The sequence below is a fragment of the Aethalodelphis obliquidens genome, unplaced genomic scaffold, assembly GCF_003676395.1.
Source record: "Aethalodelphis obliquidens isolate GAN/ISIS:26980383/991018 unplaced genomic scaffold, ASM367639v1 scaffold12, whole genome shotgun sequence".
Classification (NCBI taxonomy): domain Eukaryota; kingdom Metazoa; phylum Chordata; class Mammalia; order Artiodactyla; family Delphinidae; genus Aethalodelphis; species Aethalodelphis obliquidens.
In genome coordinates this window covers 12168918-12183986 of record NW_020837956.1, presented here as the reverse complement: position 1 = coordinate 12183986, position 15069 = coordinate 12168918, and the positions used below count along the sequence as shown (strand labels likewise).

Sequence of the window (15069 nt, the reverse complement as noted above, 5' to 3'; positions counted from 1 at the left end):
TAAGCCGTTGGGAGATTAGACTGTCCAATCGACTTGGTTCAAGATGAGGCAGAAGCCAGAGCAGAGATAATTCTGCACTGGAATTGCTAGCATTATGAGCAAGGTTTCAGGGAACTTATCAGGAAAGGTTAACTTGAATGGGCACTAATGAGCTGATGACTCAAATCCAGGAACAAGTAAGACCATAACAACCAAAAGCATAGAGGTGAGATGCTATGCAATTATAACATCCCCTAGGGACAGGCATTGGGCTGCAGGATGAGACTGGCTGACCCCTGCCCAGTGAGCAAATGATGAGGTATTTAACTAAAATGTGGACTGTGAATATGCCCAGAAGAATTCTTAATGCATGCACTTGAAAACTTTAGCTCTCTCTCTTTTTTTTTTTTTGCGGTACATGGGTCTCTCACTGTTGTGGCCTCTCCCGCTGCGGAGCATAGGCTCGGGACGCACAGGCTCAGCGGCCACGGCTCACGGGCCCAGCCGCTCCGCGGCATGTGGGATCTTCCCGGACCGGGGCACGAACCCGTGTCCCCTGCATTGGCAGGCGAACTCTCAACCACTGCGCCACCAGGGAAGCCCTCTCTCTCTCTTTTTTGTTAAAGCCCTTTTTTGGACAAAGGACTAAACTAGTTGTGGGCAGATCTTTAAAATGCATAAGATCGGGTCTACCTGAGCCTTGTGTATCGTAGGTACTCAGAAAATGGTTTATTGATTATAATGTAATAGGGCTCATCCCCTGTCATGGGGCGGGAGGGGGGGCTATGGCCAGGATCTTTAAAGAGTGAGTGATAGTGACAAATGTTCAGAATGTCCCACAACGGTCTATAGTGCCCAGTCTACAGATGGGCTGCCCCTCTGCTAGGACAGGGCTTTATCAGTTTATTCCAAAATGGGTAAATGTTGAGTGTTCCCTTGGCCTTAGAAGAGGTAAGGCATAGCACAGGGCATTAAACATAGTACAGGGCATTAATGTAAGTCTTCAGTTCAGGCTGAGGGGGTCAGATGTGTGTATTAACATATATTTCGAAATCAGGAAAGCAGTCTTTCCCTTATCCTCCCCACTTCCAAAATTATCTTTCCGAGATATTCTCTATTGTTTTCCCAGTGCAGTTAGGTCGTAGTTTGCCTTATAAGGAATTTTAGAGTTTTAAGAGCTCTCACTATAGGAAGTTTTTCCTGCTGTTCTGCCTGACTTGCCTTCTGCTTAATTTTAGTTCATTATGTCTGTAAAGACAGGGAGGGTTTTATGGGGCAAAAGGCCCAGTCATCATGGGAAGAATGAATCATTTCAAGAACAGTGAGATGGGCGCAAAGGCAAAGACAGCTGAGGGGCAGGAAGCTGGGGGTGGATGGGTTATTGAGAACAGCATCAAAAGTCTGTCTTTTCTCTCTGTTACTCCCACTAGGGGGTGCCCAGCATTCCAGAATAATCACTGTTACTAGGAAGTTGAGGTTTGAGGCGGCATTTCCTCCTAATAGAAGGGCAACAGCTGATCCAGGTTTCCTGCATCTCTGCCCTGATTTGAGAAGCGATCTGGGGGTGGGGCATAGGGAATACAGGGATTGGGATTGAGGGGAGGGGTCTCAGATCAGTAAATACAAAATGCCTCTCAAGCATTTGAGGATTCTCAATCCGTGGAAACCTCTGGCGATATCCTGGGTTCTCTAGGACCCACTGGTCTTAAAGTCATTGGCTGGAGTAATTATGGATCAGAAAGGTCCTCCTGGGCCCAGGAGAGGTGATGATATTTCACCCCTGGGGCTAAAGAATTTATGGTAATAAGAAATGAGCAGGACTGAGAGATTGGTTGCAGACCAGGGATGGAATAAAGATCAAAGATGAGGTGAGATTCTGAAACAGAGTGGGTATCCGGTATGGATGAAGGTCAGGGAGAGGTGAGGGTATTTTGAGGGTCTCAAAACATCTAGGCCCTCAGAACGGTCACAGCATAACTTTTAGTTATGAATGGTTTTGTGAAAAGAAAATGGAACTTGGACTTTGGTAGACAGGAGTTCAAATTTCAGCTCAAGCATTCAGTAGTCATCTGACCTTGGGAATTTTCGAAAGTTATCCGATATCTTACTTTTAAATATATTTTTTATTGAAGTATATTTGAATCACAATGTTGTGATTTTTTAAATTTATTTTTTATTGAAGTATAGCTGAAGTACGATGTTGTGCAACATCTTTAATCCTCAATTTTCTCATCTTCAAAATGGGACTAATGATACTAGGGCTACTTGAGACTTTAAAAGATATAAAGGCATATAAAGCACTGAATAAATCTATTTTCTCCCTTTTCTTTTTTCCCATTTGGAAATGGCTGAGGGCAAGGAAAGGAGATATATCTATTCCTTCAGTTCTTGTACCCCAAGATGTAGGATATCAGGACTGCAGCCCTGAGGTCAGAGGGTCCTCTCGGGCCTCTGGGGTTTTCTGCACCACAGAACTTCAGTGAGTGCTCAGGACACGCTGCAGAAGTCCTGCCCTCTTTGACCCTGTGGACCAATCCTCATACTTTGCAGGCTTTTGAGCCATAATTTTAGAAACCAGCCTCCACCTAAATTTATAGTGGTCACCATCTGGTCCTGAGGCCTTCAGTCTCCGAGAATTAAACTATCTTGCCCACACAGAGCGCCAAAGCCTGGCCTGGAATCCAGGTATCACCAGTTAGTCCATGTTAATATGACAATAATTCACAGTTCTCTCAGCACAGTTTTACAAAGTATGGGCCACAGACCACCTGTACCAGCATCAGCAGGTGGGCTTGATAAAAAATGCAGATCCTTGGCCTCCTGCCAGACCTGTGCAACCAAGACTCTCTAAAGTTTAAAAGCAAAGGCGTAGAAAGTTAAGCAGTCCCAGGTTACACTTTTACATGGAAACACAATGCCTTAATCCTCCAGAGTGCTCTTTTGTAGAGGAAGAATGGGGCTCTTCAGCAGACTTCTCCTTGCTTTGCAAATCATACCGTACAGGTGTTTCTGACGCTGCTTATTTATAGAGCCAAGTCCGCCCCTAGCCACTTACTTACTTCCCCTGGAACTTCCTCAGTGTTGGAAACATCACTGTGAAGGTCACAGACCATTTCTGTGGACACCCGATGAGACGGTGTGATTCAGAAAGGTCACTTTGATTCTCTCCTGAGCCACGGTGAAAACCTGGCTTCCTGTCAAGGCAGTGGGGGAGGGGAGAGTGTTCTGGTTCTTGTTTCTGAGAATGGGGGAGGGGGCCACCAGGATAAAGGTTGATCACCAGCTGCCCCTTCCTTTGCATTGACAGCGCACTTGCTGCCAATTTAGCAGTGCTTAGGCTGAGGATTGGGGCAAAAATTAGACCTTCCTCTAAAGCTGTGAACTCTGATCTCTCAGTCTAGAGAGAGCTGGGCTGTGGACATGTGAACAGACTCCACGAGCTTCCTCCTGACAGCAAGGCCTGCATGAGCTGGCTTTTCAGAAGGAACTTGTGACTGTGGATCACTCTCCAGAGAGACAAAGCTTTTCAGACTTAAGAGAGACGGCAGTGGCAGCAGCCTCTGCATTAAGTTTTGACCAGCTCTTACGGCCCTCTGAGTTACACGGTTCACCCTGACCTCTGGGGCATCCCTGCACTGCAGAACTACAGCGGCTGTTCAGGGCATACTGGGAGCTGTGGAGAAATTTTGCAGTAAGGATTCACATCAGCTTCGAAGAGCCCAGAATGAGCATTAAAATGCTGCCAGGAAGACAGTTGTTGCTACGTTAAATCTCTGGGGGGACAAAGTGGGAAGCGAAGGTTAGTAAAATAAAACAAAACAGGTCATGGTTGTGGAGCAACCTGTCCTCAGCACCTAACTACATGGAGCTGGTGTCGCCTCTTTCTGAGAGGGGCTGTGTCCCTCCCTGAACGGGATACTGATAGAAAAGGGCTCCCCCACATAAAGCATCCTTTGCACCCTCCCAATCGATTCTTTCCCTTTTTGTTTTCTAGGAACAAGAGGATTCATCTGACTTAACTGGAGATGGCTCCCTTCCCCATTTATTGTTCCATTCCTAAAGCTTCCCTCCTACCAGGCTCAGTGAGAGCAGATGGGAAGAGGCACCCACCTCAGAGGTACAAGTTCACAGATACAGAGCTACCCCTCTGCTGGGCCCGAGGCAAAGAAAACTCCCAATCTCTTTCTTGTATTCATTGGGTTCTGCTGAACCTGGAAAGGAAATAAATTCCAAAGGCAGGAAATGACCCACAGACCATAACAATATGTGAAAAGCCAAACCGGTGCTTCCGTCGCTTTATTTCAGACTATTCTAATCTGCGTCCCAGGAAGCCTAACCCATTACCAGATGGAGATCTGTTTTCAGATGCCTCTCGGCATCTGCCACTCCTGGCTGGTGACGTTTGCGCATTTCAAGAGGGTTGCCACTCCTGGCTGGTGACATTTGCACCTTTCAAGAAGGCAAACCTGTCCCGATAGCTTCAAACTTCCAGAGAGGTGCAGCCCCAGGAAAGTCCTTGGGTCTCTGGCTGACAGCACCAGGCATCTCATGTGCTTCATTGTAGCTGAACTGTTGCTGACCTCCAGCCTAGAATGCTAGCACACCGAGTCTGTTCTCGAAGACTTGCAGAATCTGAAATCACAAAGCCCCGTGTTGCCAGAAAAGGCTGGCTCCCTCGCCTGCTTCCTAATCCCTTCTCACCAGGCTTTCCTAAAGAAACCTGATGAGTCAGGAAGAAAGAAAACGTGTCTGAGACAGAGCTGGGGTTAGGCTGGTCTCTCTCATCACTTCTGAAAGTTCCTCCTGTTTTACTATGCGGGGCATGTTTGGGGATTCGGTTGTGCTTTTCCTGTTTCCTCCTCTATGAGCTCTCTCTTTGAGGACCACTTCATTTACCACTCACGAAATCAGCTTGGCAAAAGCGGGAGGCCCTCTGATGAGGAATTCGTCACCGCTGCGAGGAAGTTTTGCCTTCACTTTTGTCCCCAGGAGCATGGCAAGGAAAAACTCCCACCTCGACTGCCAGGTGGAACCATCATTCAGTTGCTTTGTTCTGGCCTGGGGGCCTGTGTGTTTCCTAGGCCCTTAATTTTTACTGAACGTCCTCCATCAGTCTTCCCACTGAAAGCTGTGTACCAGTTAGATTTTAAACCCAGTGAGGTAGCTTCTGGGATACCTTGCTTCAAACAGGTATCCTGCTAATCCCTTCCCCAGGTAATCAGAAAGTAGCTATAGTTGAAATGAATAATGTGCCCAACTCTTTCAACACTTTCGAAATGTTAAACAGATTAAAGTATAAAGAATCCAATATATTTGTTGACATCTGGTTTATAGAAAATCTCCAGCAAGAAGGAAGGGGGGAGTTCAACATCAGGCTGGGTGAAATGGGAGCAGCAGTGAAGGGCACTGCTCTCCTGCGTTCCGGCATCAGATACTTGTTCTGGAGTCCCAGTGGCTCTGTGCCGCTATCTACAATTGTGTGCTGTTTATTATGAAACATGCTTTAAAAAGTATATTCTGATAAGCTTGGATTTATCCTTGGCGATGGAATGTAGTTTCCATTACAAGACAGTAGCTTAATATCAGAGGTAGGTGGTATCAACTATATGAAGGTGGTAATAGACAGTAGATAAAAGAACATAGGGGATCTTTATGAAAAGGAGTGGAGAGAGAGAGAGGCAGAGAAAGAGAAAGGCTTTTTTGTTGTTGCCAGGAAGAGACAATCTTGCAGGGAGTGCAAGATATATGAGTCTCTCTCTTTCTCCCCTTGCCTCTGCCTATGGAAAAGGAGCCAGGAAAAGCTAGAAACAGGAGACAGAGGGAGGCCATCTCTCCAAATGTTGGTACCAGCCAAATAGGATAAATTGTTCATATTATGATGATGACGACAACTATAATGATGAAGAGAACATATAGACCCAGATGAAAAAAACAAAGGCTTTGATTTCAAGCCATGCTTAAGTCCCAAAGTACTCCTGTTAGAGCCATTTACATGACCCAAGGGACAGGAATTTAGGGTGAGTGAAATAAATACAATTGGATAGAAAAATCAGGATTAGATTAAAATGTGATTGAGAATGGTTAAAAATGAGGAGAAAGGTACCAAATTCTACTTATTTTTGTACTGCTTTCAGTCTTGATCTAATGATCTGTTAAAAGATAACATCATGAGTTAAAAACTGTATTCTTTTTTTTAAACTGAGGTATAACTGAATGTAACATTTTATTGGTTTCAGGTATACAACATCATGGTTTGATACTTGTATATATTGCAAAATGATCACCATGATAAGTCCAGTTAAATCCATCACTGTACATAGTTACAACATTTTTTTCTTGTGATGAAAACTTTTAAGATCTACTCTCTTAGCAACGTTCAAATATGCAATATAGTATCATTAACTATAGTTACCACACTTTACGTTATATACCCATGCCTTATTAATTTTATAACTGGAAGTTTGTACCTTTTGACCTCCTTCACCCATTTTGTCCCCCGCCCTCACTCCCCCAGGAACCACCCATCTGTTCTCTGTATTTATTTATGAACTTGTTTAAAAACTGTATTTTTATTTAAATGTATAACAGAGCAAAAGATTTTGTTCTGTTCTCCGAGACACATATTTGGTATGCCTGGCCATTGGGAGCCTTCTCATCCTCTACAGCCTTTACCAGAGACAAAGAACAGAGGATGGAATACACAGCTTCTTGAGTGCTAGCAGTGAAAGGTCAGAGTTATAACATGACAGTAAATGTTATATTCTGCTTAATCCCAGCTTTAACAGAGGTAGTTGCTAGACACTTAAAGTGGGTGCTTATATTTTACAAATGGGAGAATAGAATCAAAAATGGAAAAAGAATAGAGCCAGGAATCACAAACTATGCGCTAGGTGCCCAGGACACCACAACAAACTCACGGACATCCCGTGGCATAGGCTAAATGTTGAGGGAGATGTGGTGATGCTTGACATCTGTTGGCCACCAGGTGAGCTACTTGGTCAAGATTGTTCACAGTTTCAATATTAGATTGTGCTGCACTCCTTTCAAAGATGTCTTATCTTTGAGAAGCTGGATTTTCAGCAGCTGTTATAAAATGCAAGTAGTAAGTGAAAATCAGTGTGAACACGAGGTGAATAACTGGTGGTGTCTATACAGGTTCCAAGGTTTGAGAGACAATATTCAATGCCTGGCATATATATCCTTTTATAAATAACTGTGGTTAAGAACAAAATAAAAATATTTTTTCTTTCAACTTATGTGTATTATATTTTCAAATGGCTAAGTTGTTGGGAACTTTCTACTGGATAAATGAGATTTATGTTAGGTTTTTTTTTTCTTTTGGCCTAGGAGCTCTGTGAAAAAATTACTGAGACACTAAGATGCTGTGAATTGGGAAAGTTTGGGAACCTCAAGATTAGAGCTATACAAACTGTCTCAAAGGGCAAAGGTGGATTTTAATGGCTTAAGCTCAATGGTGAGTATAGAAAAGTGATTCTATTTATTTTCCCCCAGACCATTCAGGGCACTGCTCACAGTAGTTCCCCTGTTTCCACATAAAATGAACATTCTTAGTCTGAATGATTTTTTATTAATGGAACTATTTGGTAGACTATTAAAAGTTGTCTCGTACAATGCTTCTCAAACTATCTTCCAACCTGTCATGGACTATGTGATAACTTGTGTTAACTTGGCTAGGCCAGGGTGCCCAGATATTTGGTCAAACATTATTCTGGATGTTTCTGTGAAAGTGGTTTTTTAGATGAGATTAACAGCTAAATCAGTAGTTGAATAAAGCAGATTGCTTCTATAGTATGGGTGGGCCTTATCCAATCAGTTGAAGGCCTTAATAGAACAAAGACTGAACTCCCCTGAGCAAGAAGGAATTCTGTATATATAAACACACACACACACACACACAAACACACAAACACACACATATCCTGTTGATTCTGTTTCTCTGGAGAACTCTGACTCATATAGATTGATACTTTTAAAAAAGGCAATAAAAATAAACTTTTAGGAAAACAATCATATGCTTAAATATTGTGGAAATGTTATAAAAGTTTCTAAATGCTTGCTTTCAGTGTCCATATTTAGTTTCTCTGATTAGTAATAGTCTGATTAGTAATAGTAATAATAGTCTTTTGTAAATAAGTTCATTTGTATCATTTTTTTGATTCCACATATAAGTGACATCATATGATATTTGTCTTTCTCTGTCTGACTTCATTTAGTATGATAATCTCTAGGTCCATCCATGTTGCTGCAGATGACATTATTTTATTCTGTTTTACGGTTGAGTAATATTCCATTGTACATATATACCACATCTTCTTTATTCATCCATCTATTGATGGACATTTGGGTTGCTTCCATGTCTTGGCTATTATAAATAGTGCTGCTATGAACACTGAGGTGCATGTGTCTTTTCAAATTAGAGCTTTCACCTTTTCTGGATATATGCCTGGGAGTGAGATTGCTGGATCATATGGTAACTCTATTTTTAGTTTTTTAAGGAACCTCCATATTGTTCTCCATAATAGCTGTACCAATTTACATTCCCACCAACAGTGTAGGAGGGTTCCTTTTCTCCACGCCCTCTCCAGCATTTATTATTTGTAGACTTGTTGATGATGGCCATCGTGAGTGGTGTGAGGTGATAACCTTATTGTAGTTTTGATTTGCATTTCTCTAGTAATTAGTGATGTGAGCATCTTTTCATGTGCCTGTTAGCCGCCTGTATGTCTTCTTTGGAGAAATGTCTATTTAGGTCTTCTGACGTTCTTTGACTGGCTTGCTTGGTTTTTTTTTGATATTGAGGAGGGGAGGGATAAATTAGGAGTTTGGGATTAACAAATACACACTCCTATATATGAAATAGATAAATAACAAGGTCCTACTGTATAGCATAGGGAACGATACTCAATATCTTATTATAACCTATAATGGAAAAATAATCTGAAAAAAATACATATTCCTATATATATAATACATATTATATATATATTCTTTGATATATATAATATGTAACTGAATTACTTTGCTGTACACCTGAAACTAACACAACATTGTAAATCAACTGTACTTCAATTTAAAAAAAAAAGGGTAGGGTTTCCCTGGTAGTGCAGTGGTTAAGAATCTGCCTGCCAATGCAGGGGACACGGGTTCGAGCCCTGGTCCGGGAAGATCCCGCATGCCGCGGAGCAACTAAGCCCGTGCACCACAAGTACTGAGCCTGCGTGCCACAACTACTGAGCCCATGTGCCACAACTACTGAGCCCATGTGCCACAACTACTGAAGCCCGTGTGCCTAGAGCCCGTGCTCCACAACAAGAGAAGCCACCGCAATGAGAAGCCCGCGCACCGCAACGAAGAATAGCCCCCACTTGCCACAACTAGAGAAAGCCCGCACACAGCAATGAAGACCCAACACAGCCAAAATTAAAATAAATAAAATAATTTTATTTTTTAAAAAGTGTTTAAAAAATGTAAAGTAAAAAAAAGTAGATATTAACAGCTGCACTTTATAAATAAGGGGCACTTTATAAATAAAATCTTCATGGAGATAAAAGAAACTGCTTGGAGAAAAGACCTCATGGATGGGTGACTCAAAGCCCCCCACCAAAAAAAAAGAATTTATGAAACACATTTTGTGTAGCATTGATCTCATAAAAATGTAAATGCATCTGTACACGCACACATGTATTATTTACTTTTTATTTTGAACTAATTTTAAATTTACTGAAAAGTTGCAGAACTGGTACAGAGCTTTCCCATATATTCCCTCACCCAAGTTTCCCAATTTTAACTCTATACAACCGTAGTACAATTTTCCAAATGAAGACATTAACATTGGTACAAAACTATTAACTAAACTGCAGAGATTATTCAAATTTCACCAGATATATTTTAAATAGTGAAGTCACTATTCTAGGATGTGCAAATTTAGTAGATTCTGGGCCAGAAGATTTTTGCAGAATGGGTTGAAACTGTTGCTTTATTTTGTTTGTAGATCAGCCAGCTGAGAATAGAAAAATTTGACAGCAATTGTGGATTGTTCTATAGAAGAATATACAAACCACAGACCTCAATTAAAAACATCTCACATATTGATCGAGCCAGTACTGCAATTCCTAAGCTTGACTATCATTTCTGCCAGAAATAACAAATCCTTTTGTATTTAGAGAGATTAGTCACTTAATGAAAAAATGCATTGAAACATGATGCTTGAACGTGAATCTGAAATGGTGTGCATTTTTGGCCAAGCGATTGTTTTCCATCTCTTCTGTAGTCTTTTATGACCTTTCATAGGTAGAACCCACCTTATCGGCTTTTTGGGCCCCTACCGTAACGACTTCACAGATGTCTGTCATGGCACCTGTAACAGTTGCTGTAATTTGGGTAGGTACCTGCTAAACTGTGAGCAACTTGTGGGCATGACTGTGTCTTGCTAACCCTGGTAGCTCAGTGCCTGGCCTAATACCTGAAGCATAGCAGGCCTGTAACACATGCTCGCTGAAGGAAGGAAAGAATGAATTAAACACACAATAAGTTCACATCAACATTTTTTTCCTACCTGATCTTGTTGGGAAAAGAGCCTGTAACTCGAAATTATTCTAGTGAAAAAGACAATGGCGCATATATATTAAAAAGGAAAAGCTTTCAAGGGCCTTGTGTTTGAGAAACAGGCTTTGAATGCCAGGTGTGACTTACAAACTGAATAAAGAATATCGCTGTTACAAACAGCACAAGTGTCTGGGTGCTGACTCACTTTATTCCATAGATGTATTGTACTCTGCAGGTAATTTTATCCACCTGAGTAAAACTCGATTTCCACTTAGGCTGATGTGTTATTAATAGTTATCATTATTATTCAGCATTTCTACAGTATGTGTTTTCAAAGAGTTATGTTCCTCATTCTTAATGAGCTATGCAGACAGAGGTAACGAAAGGTAATCTAGTCTCCCATGTAGCTGGTATTCAGTACATTGCTACTGACTGATTCATTACTGAACTCAGGGACAGGTGGGTGCAAACTTGGAGGAGGAAAGCCTCCCTCATTTTTACTCGGAGGAAGTGTGGGGAGTTGGGGGCAGGCAAAGGGTGGAGAGGGAAGGAAGTAGGAATTCCTCCCAGATGGGAATGGAGCAGCCTTCTGAATCCCTGACCCACTTCAGCAATCCTTAGGGCCCTCTGGAATTACAGACACATCATGTTTATTTGCCCTGTGAAGGAGTATCCTTTGGAATCAGAGCTGCTGTTTCTTAGGAACAAACTTGTTTAGGGATTGCTTTTATGAGTCTGGGGTCAGAGGTCAGCATTCTACTTATGCTTATATCACCTGATTATAAAACTGGGAAAAACAAGATACCAAGAAACATTTATAGAAATTCAGAACATATAAGCTGATTAGGGAGATATTCTCATAGGAGGTGTTGCAGTTATGGTAGGGTGACTAGCAACAAGGAAAGTGTTGATCCTAAGGGTCCCTAGTGGCCAAGCACAGACGAAATATGTCTTTGAGAAATGGAGAGGAGAAGAAGTTTGCCTTCTATTTGTTGGAAACCTCACTTCCTCCTCGAAGCCCTGCTCAGTGGCTTGCTCTGGTTCTGTCAGTTGAGAGATGGAAGGATTTGGACAGTGGGGGTTGGAATTAAGCTTGGGTTGCTTGGCTTAAAAAGTAATGTATTAGGTCTCTGGTAAGTCCTCAGAAAATCCTTCCTCCTGCCTTTTATCTTTTTTTTTTTTTTTTTAATTAGCACATGACATTTGTGTACTTTGGTCTCATTGAGCAATGACCACAAATATTTGTCCGGAACACAACTTGGAAGAAAGGAAAGTTGAGATAAAAATACAGACCTTTCCTGGCACTTGGGTTGGCTGGGAGAATTATGGAAAAGCTCAGGGAAATGTGCTGCCATAAACTCAAAAATCTACTTTGTCATGGGCCTGGCAGGCCAGGTTAGCCTGGAGCCATACATGAAGGCCACCAGGGAAGTAAAAGAACCAGCCTGGAGCTCTCAGAAAGGTGTCAAAGCAGATTTCTCTTCTCCAGGGTAGAAGCTCAGATCCAGAGACTGTTAGGAGGATTAAATGAGATGATGCCTGCCAATGAGACTGACACACAGCCTGGCACCTAGCAGATGCTCGCGACAAACTGGATTTCCTTCACTGCTGTGACTTCATAAGGCCTGGGAGTGGGTGTCTGAAGACACTGTGTCTCAGACGATGGCTTCAAGCCATGTTGGTATTCTACACTTTAGAAAACACTGGAAAGTTGGACTCGTGCAAACTCCAAATTCTTCCATTCTGGTTGAGATGAGCCATAGCTAGGGATGCAGCTCAGTTTCTTCATTTGCAAAATGTTATGGTTCTGGGAAATAATCTTGTGACCTGAATGAGGAAACATACCTGATATCATTTCCTCAGATAATAATCGGTCTGGATTTCAACTCAGAAGAGAACCCTAAGAACTCCCACCCACAGGGACTACTGCTATTTCTATCTGGAGCAAGGATCCAATCTCTGGGATACCTGAGCTAAGATTTCTTGGTAGTACTGTACCAATTTCTCACAAATATTTGGCTTGGAAGCCTAAACCAGGGAGAAACACAGAGCTTTGATCCCAGCTGCTTCATTCTCCACCAGCATTGTCATAACATCGAGTCCTACCATTTGTGACCACCTTGTGACCAGGCAGTTCTTCCTGCGTCATCTCCCTGGCCAAAAGGCAAGTCCCTGGCCATGTATCCTTTTTAGCCCCTTATCCCACGGTGGTGCTGCATGTTCTCTCCTCATGCTTTTATTTTCCGTCTCTTCTCAACTGGATTCTTCTTGTCAGCTTTAAAGCATAATCAAGACTCCCATTGAGAGTGGAGTGGGATGAGTGGAGACAACCGTATCCCAACCGTACATTCTTCTCAAACCATCACATTCTCTTCTCCCCTTTCTAGAGACTTCTAGAAAGAATATACTTGTGGACTCTATTTGTTCACTTCCCACTCACTCCTCAGGTCACTGTCAGGTTGGGTCCTGACCCATCAACCCAACCAAACAGCTTGTGCTGAGGTTCTTCCTCTTCCCTGACCTCCCAACAGTGGTCCACCCCGTTCACCACTCCTCCGCCTGCAACCACTGTCTTTTCTTGGCTTCAGTGACACAAGACTTTTCTGGTTTCCTCTATCTTCTCTGACAGCCAATTTGCTATCTCCTTTGTAGCCTTATCTATTCTTCTCAAGTCAATAAATATTAAAACACCCAAGGCTCACTCCTGGACACTCTTCTCTCCTTATTCTATATTTTATTCATGCCAAAAATGTTTCCCCAGCCTAGATCTCTCCTCTGAGCTCTAGACCCACGTATCCAACTTCCTACTTAACATTTCCACTTGGGAAGTCTCACAGACATCTAAAATGTAACACATCCAAAACCAAACTCTTTTCTTCCAATTTTACTTTTTTAAATTGAAGTATAGTTGATTTATAATGTTGTGTTAATTTCTGCTGAATAGCAGAGTGACTCAGTTATACATATATATACACATTCTTTTTTTATATTCTTTTCCATTGTGGTTTATCACAGGATATTGAATATAGTTCCCTGTGCTGTACAGTAGGACCTTGTTGCTTATCCATCTTATATATAGTAGTTTGCATCTGCTAGTGCCAATCCATCCCTCCCCCACGCCTCCCCCTTGGCAACCACAAGTCTGTTCTCTATGTCTGTGAGTCTGTCTCTGTTTCATAGATAGCTTCATTTGTGACGTATTTTGGATTCCACATATAAGTGATATCATATGGTGTTTATCTTTCTGACTTACTTCACTTAGTATGATAATCTCTAGGTCTATCCATGTTGCTGCAAATGACATTATTTCATTCTTTTTTATGACTGAATAGTATTCCACTGTATATATAATACGTACCTCCTCTTCTTTATCCATTCATGGACGTTTAGGTAGCTTCCATGTCTTGGCTATTGTGAATAGTGCTGTTATGAACATAGGGGTGCATGTATCTTCTTGAATTATAGTTTTGTCCCCAAACCAAGTTTTTAATCTCCCCCCGGCCCCACTTCAAATCTCTTCAGTGCTCCCTATCTCACTGAAGGGTTAAGCAGGCCAGAACCTGGGAGTTTCCAGGACCCTTTCCTCTGCTTTACCCTTCACATTCAATTTTGCCTTCTAAACCTCTCCTGAATCCATACTCCTCTCCCTTCATCCTTTCCCACTATCCTAAGCTACCACCATCTCTCACCTAGATTGCTGTAAAAGCCTCCTTACTGGTCTGTCTGCAGCCATTTTGACCTTTGCCTCTCACAATGTATCCAGAGTGATTTCTTCACCTGATCTTCATGTCCACCCCCACGCCACCTGAAAATGGTTAAAATACTTGAATGCCTTTCCATTATTTTAGGGTACAATATTCTTAACAGGCCCTGCACCCATACAGCTCTATCTCAAACCATGCTCCACCATGCTTCCTGCACACCAGTCACTCTGGTCTTCTTTCACTTCCTTTTACTTGCTATGCTTCCCCTCCCCAATTGCTTTTTGCCCCTTTTCATCTTGTAACTTCCCCCCTTTCTTCAAATCTTAGCTCAGTCATGGCTTCCCCAGGGCTATCTTCCCTGACCTCTATATCCAGGGCAAATCTCTACCATATGACCCTGGGTACTTTTCCTTCATATGCTGATCATGGCTGTAATTTTATATTTATTGGTATAACTATTTGGTTCAAATAAACTTCCCACTGACTGTAGACTCCATTAGGGTAGGGACTTTGCCTGGTTTTCTGTGCCTAGAGCCAGCACAGTGCCTAGTACATACATAGAAGATGCTTGGGAAATGCATTTGTTGAACAAATGAATGAATGAATAAATAAATGAACATGGACTTTTGTTTACTGTAATTCCTTTGGCTCCCTTTTCTTCTGACTGTTTCACCCATGCCCTATCTTTTATCTAGTCATTGGAACCTCAATCATGAATTTGGTTTACATGTCCAGTGCCATTGCTGGGTCTCCTTTCTATTATTGGTAAGGAAACTCATGAGATTCTGCATAACCTTTGGACGGCATCCTCCTGTGGACA

General features: G+C 42.1%; 1 protein-coding gene across 4 annotated transcripts in view; it reads left to right on the top strand.

The window, feature by feature from the left end:
• Nucleotides 1-15069, top strand: part of TMEM178A (transmembrane protein 178A) — a 249482-nt gene that overhangs the window by 70024 nt on the left and 164389 nt on the right. For 2 of the 4 annotated variants that reach the window (XR_003434083.1, XR_003434085.1), the window contains exons 5-6: nucleotides 3974-4096; nucleotides 7327-7453. The gene's annotated coding sequence lies outside the window, so the exon portion shown is untranslated. Of the gene's footprint in view, nucleotides 1-521; nucleotides 4097-7326; nucleotides 7454-15069 lie in introns of those variants that run through there. The other 2 variants (XM_027113320.1, XR_003434084.1) reach the window with 2 other exon arrangements.